We start from the raw sequence: 14,161 nt of genomic DNA, 5'->3' as shown, positions 1-14,161 counted from the left end.
AATTAAGCAACTAAGTTTTTTTTAGTAAAAGTATCATTTGTTCCTGCCATGTTCATGCGAGCTCTGAGATGCACAGCTTTCTTTTCTCCGTCTTCACAAAACATCTGCTTAGCCATCATGCTAGACTCCTGCCAAACTCACAGGGAATTGAATACCCGTAGACATAGACAACTCAGAAATTTTTTTAAAAAACTAATTACTTCTAAGCTTTATACAATTGAGCCCAAGATTTTTGGGATTTCTTGCTTTGTTTTACTTACTTCCCCAACATCATTCTTCGCAGCTAAATGCTCATCCTGAGCCTACCCCATGTCTGCAGAGAAGGTTAAGAACATGGGCAGTTAAGAACAGGGTGGGTGAAAGGAACAAATTTCACGGTGCCCACAGCATCCTCTTCTGCAGAGCACATGGTCTGGCCCTCGCAGTCCTCCCCTGGGGGTAGGATGAGTAACAACAATGGTTTCCCCGTTCCCCTCACTCCTACTCTCAGATTCTGACCCAGCACTATCGCCAGGCACCGTTTCATTCCTGGATTCAACCCTCAGCTCCACATGGATGCACTGTCTTATACTCCAAGCAGAGCTCACAAAGAGGAGTAGATGTGAGTGCTTTAGCCAACTCCCCTGTCAGGCCTCTTTAGTCAGGTTCTTATGGCCTAACTTAGAATTTCAGGCCTACCCTTGAGGACAGCATAGGCAGGGAGTGACTTTTTCTGGACACAGTGTCTACTTTATTTCTCTTCTGGAAGTGGAAAAACCAGGATCCTGTTACCCATCAGGTACAATAAACCATCATAATTGACCTTTATACAGTACGATTCAGATCCAATTCTCCACAGAGTTGCAATATATTCACATAGTAATTTAATTTCCATTCTTCAGATATAAAAACTACTCCATTGCCAAGTCAATTGACCTCTCCAAAATCACCTAATTGGTAAGTGGCCAAGTGACTGACTCTGGTCTGTTTGACTCCTGCTACCTTGTTCTTCCCATAACACTACCCACATTACTAGTCATTCAACAAATATTTATTGGGCCCTGATGATGACAGGCCCAAAGCTAAGTACCAGGATATACTAATGAACAAGTTATAAAGCTTTCAGTTAAACAGGGAAGACATAGAGTAAACAAATATTTGTAGTCTCTCTACATGCTAAGAAGAACAATTGCCACATAGTGGCTAAAAGTTTAGGCTTTGAACCAGATACCTGTGATTGAATTCATACTAACTGTAATCTTAGGGAAGTTAACTAGCTTTTTTACATCTGGATTTCTTTATCATAAAATGTGGATGGCAATATTACTATCAATCTCATAGGCTTTGAGGACTAAGTGAATTTATACATTTAAGTGCTCATAATATGTGTGATAACAGGAAGCTCTGAAAGAAATGGGATCTTAGTCTACAGGATGGTGTGGGGCAGGATTTTAAGGTTAAGATTAAAGTTTAGAAAAGTTTCCTGAAATCAATGGAATTTAATCTGAGGCCCAAAGGATGAGTAGGGGTAAGGTTTAGGGCTGAGTGATGAGAGAAAAGGGAGAGAGTGGAGTGGGATGAACAGGGATCAGGAGAGAGCAGGGTAAGCAAAGAGAACAGCGCATACATAGGATTCATCAGATAGTAACTGAGCCAACAGCTGCCATGTCTCATGATTGGCCTCATTCCCAGATCTTACTAAAATATTTGTCAGGGTAAATGGTGGGGAGTTTATCAGAGAGAGAAAATGTAAGGCTTTTAGCCCCTGCCCAATCAATCAAATCCTTTCTCTCTCTCGTTCTGTCTCTCTCTCTCTACTTATCTCAGCAACACATAATGGAAAAAACACCAAACTCCAAAGGAAACACTGGACTGATGCTCTGGCTCAACCTCCTACACCTCATGACTCTGGTCATTTAGCCCCATCTTGGAGCCTCAGATTTCATTCTATAAAAAAGTGCCCCCCCCCCCAAAAAAAAAGTGGCCACAATTCCTATGTCAAATGCTGTGAATTCACTTTAATATGATATTAAAATTGTGCGAACCTACTCAGGTTGAATTCTCAGCTTTTCTGTTGTGTGACATAGAATAGGCTGGGAATCATTCTGACCCTTGGTTTTCTCATCTATAAAGTAGGATAGTAAAAATATCTTGATGAAACTGGTGCAGCCACTCTGGAAAATCATATAGAGGTTCCTCAAAAGTTAAAAATAGAACTGCCCTATGACCCAGAAATTGTGCTATAAGTATTTACCCAAAGAACACAAAAATACTGATTTGAAGGGATACATGTACCCTGATATTTATAGCAGCATTATCAACAATAGCCACACTATGGAAAGAGCCCAAGTGTCCATCAGCTGATGAATGGATAAAGAAGATGTGGTGTGTATATATGTACATACATATACATATATATATGCACACCACCATTCCATTATATATATTCTATAATTATATATATGTAATGGAATATTACTCAGCCATTAAAAAAGAATGAAATCTTGCCATTTGCAATGACATGGATGGAGCTAAGAGCTAGATAGTATTATACTAAGCAAAATAAGTCAGAGGAAGATAAATACCATATAATTTCATTCATATGTATTTAAGAAATAAAACAAATGAGCAAAGGGAAAAAGAAAGAGAAAAACCAAGAAATAGACTCTTAACTATAGAGAACACACTGATGTTACCAGAGAGGAGGTGGGGGGTGAAACAGGGGATGGGAATTAAGGAGTGCCCTTGCTGACATGAGCACCAGGTGATATTTGGAAGTGTTGAATCACTATACTGTACAGCTGAAACTAACATAACACTGTATGTTAATTAACTGAATTTAAATAAATACATTTAAAAAAAGAATATCTTGGGGCAGTTGGTTAAGCATCCAGCTCTTGGTTTCAGCTCAAGTAGTGATGTTAGGGTCCCTGGGATTGAGTCAGGCTCCATGCTCAGCACAGAGTCTGCTTGAGATTCTCTCTCCCTCTCCCTCTGCCTTCTACTCCTTCCATTTGTGATCTCTCTCTCTCTCTCTCTTTCTCTGAAATAAATGAATCTTTTACTTTTAAAAAAGCAAACTAGAGTATTTCTTTTAAGATTTTATTTATTTATTCATAGAGACACAGAGAGAGAGGCAGAGACATAGACAGGAAGGAGCAGGCTCCATGCAGGGAGCCCGACCTGGGATTCGATCCTGGGTCCCCAGGATCACACCCCAGGCTGCAGGTGGCACTAAACCGCTGTGCCACCAGGGCTCACTGCACCACCAGGGCTGCCCTAAATGAATCTTTTTAAAAAAGAATGTCTTGATGAAAGAATATATGTCTCATAGGATTTTTCTCCTTAACTTTTTATTTTGAAAACTAAATCTATGATGAATTTAAAGAATACCTTTATAATCTTTATGTAGATTCACCAACAGTTAACATTTTGTCATATTTGTTCATTCTGTGTGCGTATCGTAGACATCATGGTATTTCCCCCCTAAATATTTTAGCATCACATAACAAACACATTTTTCTACATATCCACCATGTAATTATCACACCTAAGACATTTACTATTTTTTAAGATTTATTTATTTATTTATTTATTTATTTATTTATTTGAGAGAGAGAGTGCATGAGCAGGGGAAGGAAGTGTAGAGGGAGAGGGAGAAGAGACTCCCTGCTGAGCAGGGAGCCCAATGTAGCACTCAGTTTCAGGACCCCCGGATCATGACCTGAGCTGAAGGTGGACACTTAACTGACTGAGCCACCCAGGTGCCCAATATTTACTACTGATTTTAGTAAATAAGCAGTACATATCCAAATTCCTTCAATGATCTTCAAAACGATTTTTATGGTTTTCTTTTAAAAATTCAGAATCCAGTCAAGCTTCATAGTTGTACTACCATATCTTTTGTCTCCTTTATTTTTTTAAAAAAGATTTTATTTATTCACGAAAGACACACAGAGAGAAGCAGAGACATAGACAGGGAGAAGCAGGCTCCATGCAGGGAGCCCAATGTGGGACTCGATCCCTGGACCTGGGATCACACCCTGAGCCAAAGGCAAAAGCCCGATTGCTGAGCCACCCAGGCATCCCATCTTTTGTCTCCTTTAAACCAGGATACTCTCTCTGCTTTTTTTGAGGGTGAAGGAGGATTTTTATGACATTAACACTTTTGACATATGCATGCTAGTTGTCTTCAGTTTGCCTCTGGATCTGTTTGATTATTTCCTCATGTTTAGATTCAGGTTAAACATTTTTAGTAAAAATACTGCGTAGGTTATGGAGTGACACAGCAAGATGCAGAATAGGAAGCTCCAGACCTTGTTCCCCTATAAAGACAACATAGTCAACAACATAGTCAAAAAGCCTTTATGAGAAATCAAGAAATCAGTTTGAAAGTCATGGCACCCAGGCAAGTTCAAAGCCAAGAACAGCCACATTGAAATGAGCAAAAAAGCTGTTTCATTTGAACCAAATCAGCAGGCCTAGAAGTGATGATGAACTCACTCAACTTTCATTTAACTGGGGAGCTTCCTCGTACATGATGAGTTGCTGTCTCAAGAAGACAAAACTGTCCTTCAAAAATGAAGGGGAGGAGTGCAATCGGTTGAACATCTAACTCTCGGTTTCGGCTCAGGTTGTGATCTCATGAGTCGTGGGATCCAGCCTGTATCAGACTTCATGCTCAGCCGGGAGTCTGCTAGAAGAGTCTCTCCCTCTGCCCCTCCCCCTGCTCTTGCTCTCTCTCAAATAACTAATCTTAAAAAAAAAAAAAAAAAAATGAAGGGCAGGGGTGCTTGGGTGGCTCAGTCAGTTAAGCATCCAACTCTTGATTTCAGCTCAGGTTATGATCTCAGGTTGTGAGATGGAGCCCCATGACAGGCTCTGTGCTGGGCAGGGAGCCTGGTTAGGATTCTCTCTCTCCCTCTGCCCCTCTCCCCTTCTAAAAAAGATGAAAGGGAGACAAAGACTCTGCCAGAGAAACAAAAGCTGAAGGGATTCATCATCACTACACCAGCTTTTGCAAAAATTGCTAAAGGGAGTCCTTCAAGTTCAAACAAAAGGATTCTAAGCAGCAACACAAATGCATATGAAAATATAAAGATATAAACTCTCTATGAATACACAGACAAATAGAGTATTAAATACTTTAATGGTGGTCATAAATCACTTTTAATTCAGGTATAGAATTTAAAAGATAAAAGCATATAAATAACTATATAAAACTATGTTAATTGATACAAATTATAAAAAGATGATCGGTTTGCACTACTATTGGTGATTCACTGTTCATTTGTTTTGTGTTGGAGATAAGGTGAGTTAACACACGTAAAGAACAGGGCAACAGCAGCCAAGGCTCTATAAGGGACAACCAGTATCATGATGATGATTCTTTCAAAGGCTTCCCTGGGTGAAGTTCCCCCACTTCTTTCCTTCCATGACTATGGTATAGGCTCCTCCTGAGGACTGAGGTGTTATGGACTACCCATAATCCTGTGGCTGCACATACCAAAGTCCCTCATTGTTAGTCTACCCATGTCCACAGAGAGGCTCTGAATCATTCTGGCAACAAGATAACAGTATTTTCCCAGAATAAAGATACCTGAGTGTCTTTGGAGTTGGCCTGACCACTCGGCTAGAAGAATTGATCTGGCACATGCCATCGGTTACCTGGATGCTGAGTTTTTATGTGAAACAGTCAGTCCTTCTTAACTATGGAAATTTAGAATCAAAGGCCTCATCAGGGCTAGGTTAGGAGATTCCTTCATTCCCTTAATCAGCAAACGTTTATCAAGAACCAGCTGAATAAACACTAGCACTAGGATGACAGGGGCCCCCAGTCTCATGAGGGAGCCAGACTTCTCACAGGGCCCTGATGGTGGGGCACAAGGGCTGAATGAAGGCAGCCCATGTGCCGGAGCGCAGGGGCTGAGGGACACAGGCAGGGCACACTGGTCGGGAGGCACCCACCACCCCTCCTAGGCTCAGCACTGTGCTTGTGTGACCTCCTTATGGTCCCTCTCTAAGGTGATTCACTTAAGCAGGGAATAGACCTAAATAAACAAGACACAAACTAAGACCACTCATGAGGACACAAGAGTCCACACATGTAAGTGCCATGAGGAAGTGTCAGGAGGGGATGGGGAAGAGGAGGTTAGACCCTGGGGTCAGAACTGTCTAGTGTACTGCTCACCTAATCCTTCTGTGCTTCAGATTCCTCATCCCCTAGCACCTCCTTCACAAGGTTGTCAGGATCTACGTGCTCCTTCGTTGGCAGGCCCAACAGGCCAGGAAACAGTGGAGCTGGAAGCAGCAGGGAGTGGGGGGGGGGGGGGGGGGGGGCTTGGAACACAGGTGTGCACAGCGTGCTGTAGTGGAAGTTTTGTATTATAGTAATCTTGTTTCCATTCCATTTGGAATATTCTAGCCAGGATTGAATGTATTAGATGAAATGCGAGGATCTTGCTCAATCTGAAGTCCTCATCATCCCCTTCCCCTCCTCCCCTTTTTTTTACTTAAACATTTTTATGATAATTTAGATGGAAGTTTTTTGTTAGTTAATGTTGGTTCCAGTCCTTCAAACTGTTCATATCTGCTTTATAACATTCACTGTACTAACCCTTCTTCACGTTGGGGTGGGGGGTGGTGGTGACAATTTAGTTATGTCCTCAAGATAAAGTCTTGGTAGAAAATGAATAATTGTTCTTTAGTTAAAAAAAAAATCACGGGATACTATGAGAAAACACCTCTAGCAAGCATAAGCACTGGCCGTTAACTGTTATTTTTATTATTTGAATCCATTATCTAAATTGTAAATAATTTAAAATAGTAAGGTTCTGGGTGGCTCAGTTGATTAAGCGCCTGAGTTCAGGTCAGGTCATGATCTTGGGGCGCTGGGATGGAGCCCCAAGTCAGGCTCTATGCTCAGTGGGGAGTCTGCTTCTCCCTCTGTCCCTCCTCCCACTTGTGCTCTGTCTCTCTCAAATAGATAAAATCTAAAAAAAAAAAAAAAAAAGGCTCTGGCTTCCTTTGGAGGCATGTGGAGAATTTCTCATGCTAAAATGCACAGCTGGCCAATGTCTGTGTAAAGAGCCATGGCTCATTCCTTCCCCGGTGGCAGAACTGGAATCTCTTTATTTCTGATTCATGGGTGATTTGGGCCTAATTTTCTGGCCCTTATTATCTCCCGCAGTTGAAGAGAAAGCTGCTCTTCCCACAGCCCCCAGAAGCTCAGCTCAGTGGCTTTATCCTTTCCTGGAGCTATGCTTATAAAAATAGCACTGCCACAGTGCAGGGTTCCTTCTGGTACTGAAATTTTACTTTATCAAATTTTGCTTGAAATAAGTAGGTATGCACTGGAACTTGGATATCCTGTAGCTATTTGACTGTTTTGGTAACAAAACTGGACCAGGAAAGAACTTGCTAGTCCACATTTAAAAATCAAGTCATAAGGGAAGCCTGGGTGGCTCAGTGGTTGAGCAACTGCCTTTGGTTCAGGGTGTGATCCTGGGGTCCCTGGATTGAATCCCGCATCAGGCTCCCTGCAGAATGCCTGCTTCTCTGTCTGCCTGTGTCTCTGCCTCTCTCTGTGTCTCTCATGAATAAGTAAATAAAATCCTAAAAAAAAAAAAAAAGTCATACAAAGTGATGAGAAAATAATAAAATAATGAAACAGACTAGTATTTAATCTATCGTCATTTTACAAAGAGTAACAGGAATAAATGGAAGGTGGTAACGTTCAGGTAAAATCATACAGGTTAAAGAAAAATATAGGGAGAAAATGTTTAAGGATACATATTTCATATGTAAATATGAAATAGACATTAAAGAGTATGATAAATATGTGAGGGAAAGACAAACCTCATTGAGGAATTTAAGAATATTGGGGGAAAAATGTAAGAATATCAGAAAACTAGAGAAATAGATTTATAAAACTAAATTGTTATTAAAACAAAAACTTCCTAGGTTAAATCCACTACCATGGAATGACTTCTCTTCAGAGCATTCCAGGAGAAAATAAATAACAAATCACCTTTGAATTAGTAATTGCGGAAGATTGTATTTCTATTTTGGATACAATATGATGTTTTCAAAATTAAGAAGATAGTCAAAGTTTGAATTACTTAGCAAAAAGATTATGTAATATTTTTTAAAATCTAAAATTAGGAATGAACTCTAAGAACAAGAAAAACACGTTAAAAATAAACACTAGCTTAAGAAAAATCCCACTACCTTAAAATAGAATAATTTAAAAAAAATTTTAAATCAAGTCATAATTCTGAGATGGCTCTTAAAATTAAATCAAGTCTATCACATTACCTAAATAGTGTTCTAACCTTTCAGAAATAGTAGTACCAGAAAATTTGATGAATTGGACTTCATCAAAATTAAGAATTTCTGCTCTTTATAAGAACTGTTAAGGGAATGAAAAGACAAGATACAGACTGACGGGAAATATTTGCATGATAGATCTGATAGAGAACTTCTATCTAGAATACATAAAGTATTCTTTTTTTTTTTTTTTTAAGATTCTATTTTTAAGTAATCTCTACACCCAACTTGGAGCTTGACCTCACAACCCTGAGATCAAGAGCCACATGCTCCACTGACTGGGCCAGCCAGGCACCCTTTTAAAGTACTTTCAGGGCAGCCCCAGTGGCTCAGTGGTTTAGCGCCTGCCTTTGGCCCAGGGCACGATCCTGGAGTCCTGGGATCGAGTCCCACATCGGGCTCCCTGCATGGAGCCTGCTTCTCCCTCTGCCTGTGTCTCTGCCTCTCTCTCGCTCTCTCTGAATAAATAAACAAATAAATCTTTAAAAAAAAATAAAGTACTTTCAAAACAATAATAAGAAAATCAACATCCTAATTTAAAGATGGCAAAAAATTTAAACAGACATTTCACCAAAGAGATATACAAATGGCAAACACAGGAAAAGATGCCGATCATCATTAGTCATTGAAAAAAACGCAAACTATAACCATGATGTAATACTACTGCATATCTACTAGAATGTCCAAAATTAAAAAGACTGACCATACCAACTGTTGATGACCGTGTGGGAAGAACTGGAACCCTCGAACATTGCCGGTGGGAATGTAAAATACTGCAACCCCCTTGGAAAGGAGTCTGGCAGTTTCTTTAAAAGTTAAATGTGGCCATACCATATGACCCAACCATTTTATTCCTAGGTATTTACTCAAGAGAAATTAAAGTATATGTCCATACTCAGACTTGTATATAAATGTCCATAGTAGCTTTATTTGTTTTTTTTTTTTAAGGTTTTATTTATTTATTAGAGAGAGAGCCTGAGTGAGGAGGGAGGGGCAGGAAGGGAGGGCGAAGCAGACTCCCCACTGAGTTACCTTTTGTAAAATGGGGTACCTGTTACCCTTTGTAAAATGACTAACTCGGGGCTTGATCCCAGGACCCTGGGACCATGGACCTGAGCCAAAGACAAATGCTTAACCGACTGAACCACCCAGGTGCCCCAGTAGCTTTATTTGTAATAATCTGAACCTGGAAACAACCAAATGTCTATCAATAGACAAATTGACAGACTGTGGTGTAGCCACATGGGATGCTACTCAGCAATAAAAAGAATGAACTACTGCTACACACAACAACGTGAATAATAGGCTGAGTGAGAGAAGCCAGGTTTTAAAAAGAGCATATAGTGAATGACTATGTGTGTCAAACTCCAGGAAGTCCAAACTCCTCTTTAGTGACAGGGAGCAGTGAGGCCACGCAGGCCTGGGGAAAGCGGGGTGTGGGAGGGCTAGCCCCGGGGAGCAGGGCTGATGGAGAGGCAACTTCAGAGGTGATGATCCTGACTGTGGTGATGGATGTGTCAAAATTTCTCAAATTGTGCACTTTAATCGTGTGCAGTGTATGTCCATTATACCTCAATAGTGCTGTTCTTCCAAAAGAAAAACTACCGGAGGGCTTATACTGTCTCTGTTGGAGAATGGGCTTCACTATACGTTTTTCCTTAATACTCAACCTTTTTGCCTAATATATAATTTACTATGTACCACAAGCAGAAATCAACGACTCCCCTTTTTTCTCTAATTTTGCTGATACCGCCCTCAGTTAGTAACCGGATTTGTAGAGCTCTGCTCCCACTCTCAGAATGGATCTCAGCAGCTGCCAGTGGGTGGAGACCACTTGAGCCCTGCAGCAACTGCTCAGACAGCTGAGGGCAGCCGGGGGTGGGGGGCTCAGTGCAGGAGCTCATGAGAGTGGGGGCACACACCTGCCACAGGCTGAGGGGCTGAAAGTCAGCCCCCACATGTGGTCAGCTAGGGATGACTTAGGAACCACAGTGAGAAGGCCAAAACCCCATCTTTGATGGCATCTCAGCTCCTCTTTCCGGTCTGATTGACCTCTTAGACTCTACAACCTTTTGGGGGGAGCCCGTTGTATTTATCTGTCTGCCATTCTCTCAGGCTTGCTCACAGACAAGGGCTGGTTAGCAAGCCTGCCCCTTTGTTCCTTCAAGTCAGAGAAAGAGGATCTTTGACCTCTGTTTCTAAGCACTGTAAACAAAGACCTTCTTGGCTGCCAGTAAGCTCAAAGTGCTCATTAAGCAAGAAGTTTTCTGGCCAGTGGTTGAAATGACATCATGCTTCCTTCTGGAATCCAACTAGAGATAAAAATCAGGTCATTCAATTTACAATGAGAAAATGCTCCCTTCTCCTGCCAGCGTTCAGGGGTTGCTGGCTTTTAAAGAGATCAAGGGAGACAAGAGCCTATTTGAACTCAGGTTTTGAGAATGTCTCCTGAACTACCACCACTTAATTCCTGATAATATGCAAAAGTTTTCCACTACAAATTGCCTGGTGTCACAGAGCAGGGGGTGCGCCTCACTTATCTTTTCTGAGTTTTCAAATTGAGTGTTTAAGCAGACTCGGCAGTGGGCAGGTGGGTTTCATTAGCTGATAATGGGACAATCCTTCAGGGCTCTTTAACAAAGTACAGTGGAAGGCAGAAATTCATTATCTACATCTTTTTACATCATTGATCACAACTGGACATGGGGAAGAAAAATGTATTGTGATGTTAAAGAAATCGGTTTAGATTCCTTTAAGATTAATTTTTAAAAAAGGTACAATTTTCAGAGGATGATGATATATGTCCTGTGATTTTCTTTTTTAAGATTTTATTTATTTATTCACAAATAAGAGACAGAGAGAGAGACAGAGAGGCAGAGACATAGGCAGAGGGAGAAGCCCGATGTGAGACTCCATCCCAGGACTCTGGGATCACGACCTGAGCCAAAGGCAGATGCTCAACCGCTAAGCCACCCAGATGCTGTGTCCTGTGATATTTATTTTTTAGACTACTATGAAGATCTTATTGGCTTTATCCAACTTATGAATCAAATTGCATCCAATCTGGCAGACAGAAATTCAGAAAGATATATGCACCCCCATGTTTATTGCAGCATTACTTATAATAGCCAAGGTATGAAAGCAACCCAAATTTCCACTGATAGATAAATGCATAAGGAAGATGTGGTATCTATATACAATGTAATATTACTGAGCCACAAAAAAAAGAAGTTTATTTGGGCAAAGATTGATTTGAATTGGGCAGCACCAAACCAGAAGTGGTTAGGAGTACTCCACAAATAGGAGCTGGAGGAAAGACTTTTATAGAGAAGACATAGAAGCAAAGAGAAGAAATTATTTGATTGGCTGTAGCTCAAGTAGTTGCATTATTTGGGAAAGCCTCGTTGGCTATTTGTGATTGATCGTCTTTAGTTTTGAATTCTTAGACTTGAAGCATTGCAGGCTTAGATTTGGTTTGCCTATGTGGGCCACTAAAGCATTCGAAAGAACCTCACTCTAATGGCCTCCTTGTTTAATTAAAGCGGATCATTAAGCCTACTACCATTGTGAGTGATGTTGGAGCTTAATCCCATAAGGAAACTGAAAGAAACATTATAAAACACAAATGTCAGAATAATCCCCCCCAAAGGAGGGTCAAGCTTGGGTGTTTACACACTACTTCCGATCGGTCATTTATCAAGGACTATTCCTGGGTAGTATTAATCCTCTAGTACATCCTGCCTGCTAAATGGGAGTTTGCCTTCGTCCTGGAGAAAGTTCTCAGGCATGAAGAGACCAACACAGGCAGTTGGAAATCTTGGAGTTTACTAAGGTGGTGGAGTCCAAGTTTTTGGGCAGGGCACTCAAGGACTTTTCTTAATTTTTTTTTTAAGGCATTTCTATCTATCAAGAAATAATATCCTCCTTAAGGTAATAGAACACAAGATAAATGCACCAGCTTCCTCCTAAAACAAAGGAGCTTTTTATTCTATGGCAAAATATCCAGACTCGAATCTCTTCATCAAAGGAATTTTCCTTAAAATTAGTCAGATTCAAAGTACTCAGAGCACAATACAGTTGATTTTCTAAAAGAAATATCTATTCCCAAACCCCTGAGATTTTCATGTAGCACATTTGCCAACGGAAGTAAATTTAACTACATAAGATGGTAAATGATCTTTTTGTACCATGAATGGAAATTTCTGATCAAATATTTATCAGTTGTTACAGAGTATATTTAGAATTTCCCATAATTAAAGACCTTTAGAAAGTATTGTCCCAAATTACTTTTTAAAATTAATATAGTGTGGCTTTAAAAAAACTAACAAATATCATTCACCTTAAAAAAGGACTTCTAAATACTACTTCTAGTTTTATAGAAAGAAACCTCCTATCTTCTCTAATAGAAAATGCCCTGTGAGCTTGCAGAAACTGTACTGTGATCCAGCTCAGCTGTGCTACTCTGAGGCTTTTGGAAAATCCACAATGAGGCCAACTGGCATAGCAACGTGTCCCAAGGACCCAGAGGGTTAGCTAAAGTACCCCCGCTCAAGTGACATGGAAACAAAATAGTAAATACTTAAATCCTTACCCAGGATATTTCTTTGTGTTTCCTTGACATCAGGTTGTCCGGTTCAAACACCAGGCCTCCAGCCTATAACTAGAAAATGAGAATTTCTATTTTTTTTAAAGATTTTATTTATTTATTCATGAGAGACACAGAGAGAGAGAGGCAGAGACACAGGCAGAGAGAGAAGCAGGCTCCATGCATGGAGCCCGACGTGGGACTCGATCCCGGATCCTGGGATCACACACTAAGCCAAAGGCAGATGCTCAACCTCTGAGCCACCCAGGCGTCCCAAAAATGAGATTTCTTTACAATTGTGCCCAAACTACAAGGTCATGCATGAACTGCCACCCCACTCCCCTTGCATTCACACAGACACACACACATACACACAAACATACACACACAGAAGGAACTCAGGCCTTCCCTTTAAGTCCCTCCCCTCTCTCCCAAGTATTTCTAAAAGGGGTTTCCACATGGTCCATGAAACACCCTATCAGCTGCATCACCCACAAGAGCCACTATGTTCTTTTCCTGCTTGGATCCCACACAATTTCCTGTGAACAGCTGTCCTCCAGCCTTCATCCCCCTCCCAAGCCTCACAGAGACTCACTGGAAAATCTATTTCTTTCAACCAAAGAGACCACTTGAGAAGTGGACAGATCTCTACCATCTGTCCATCTTTCTTCCTCCTTCACATCTCCCTCCCCCCCCTTTCTCCTCCTCCTCTTCTTCTGCTCTTCTCATCCAATTGCCTGTATGCTATTTTCTGTACACTTCATCAAAGTTGTAGCTTCTTAAAGGCAAAGACTATGTTTCATTCATTGTTATCCTATTCTAAATAGAGTGTTTAATATATCATAGGTGTTCACAAACTATTTTTTGAATCATGGTAATAGCCATACTTACTGTACATTGTATATGCCCTAAGAGGTAATTACTGTTTTATACCCATTTTAGAGATCAGAAGATTAAGGTGCAGAAAGGTTAAGTTACTAGCCTAAGATCACACAGGTAGTAATGGCTAAGCTGGAAGTCAAGTGTATACAGTCTGGTTCCAGAGACCATGCCGTCAATCATTGGGCCACAAGGCCTCACCATGCATACCAGAAATGAGGCAGGAAGGAGATGGAACACAGCCCCTGTTCTTCAGTAGCTTACAGAATTATTTTCAGTCTTTCCTATAGTTTTTTATGTTTTGGGCGATACCCATTTGGTACTTTACTTTATGCAGCCACATCTAACGTCTCCTTCTTCTCCTGTATTGTTCTTTGTATCCTAGAAATG

Source organism: Vulpes lagopus, chromosome 3 (assembly GCF_018345385.1).
Source record: "Vulpes lagopus strain Blue_001 chromosome 3, ASM1834538v1, whole genome shotgun sequence".
In the NCBI taxonomy this organism is placed as follows: domain Eukaryota; kingdom Metazoa; phylum Chordata; class Mammalia; order Carnivora; family Canidae; genus Vulpes; species Vulpes lagopus.
This window is presented reverse-complemented; position numbering follows the sequence as displayed.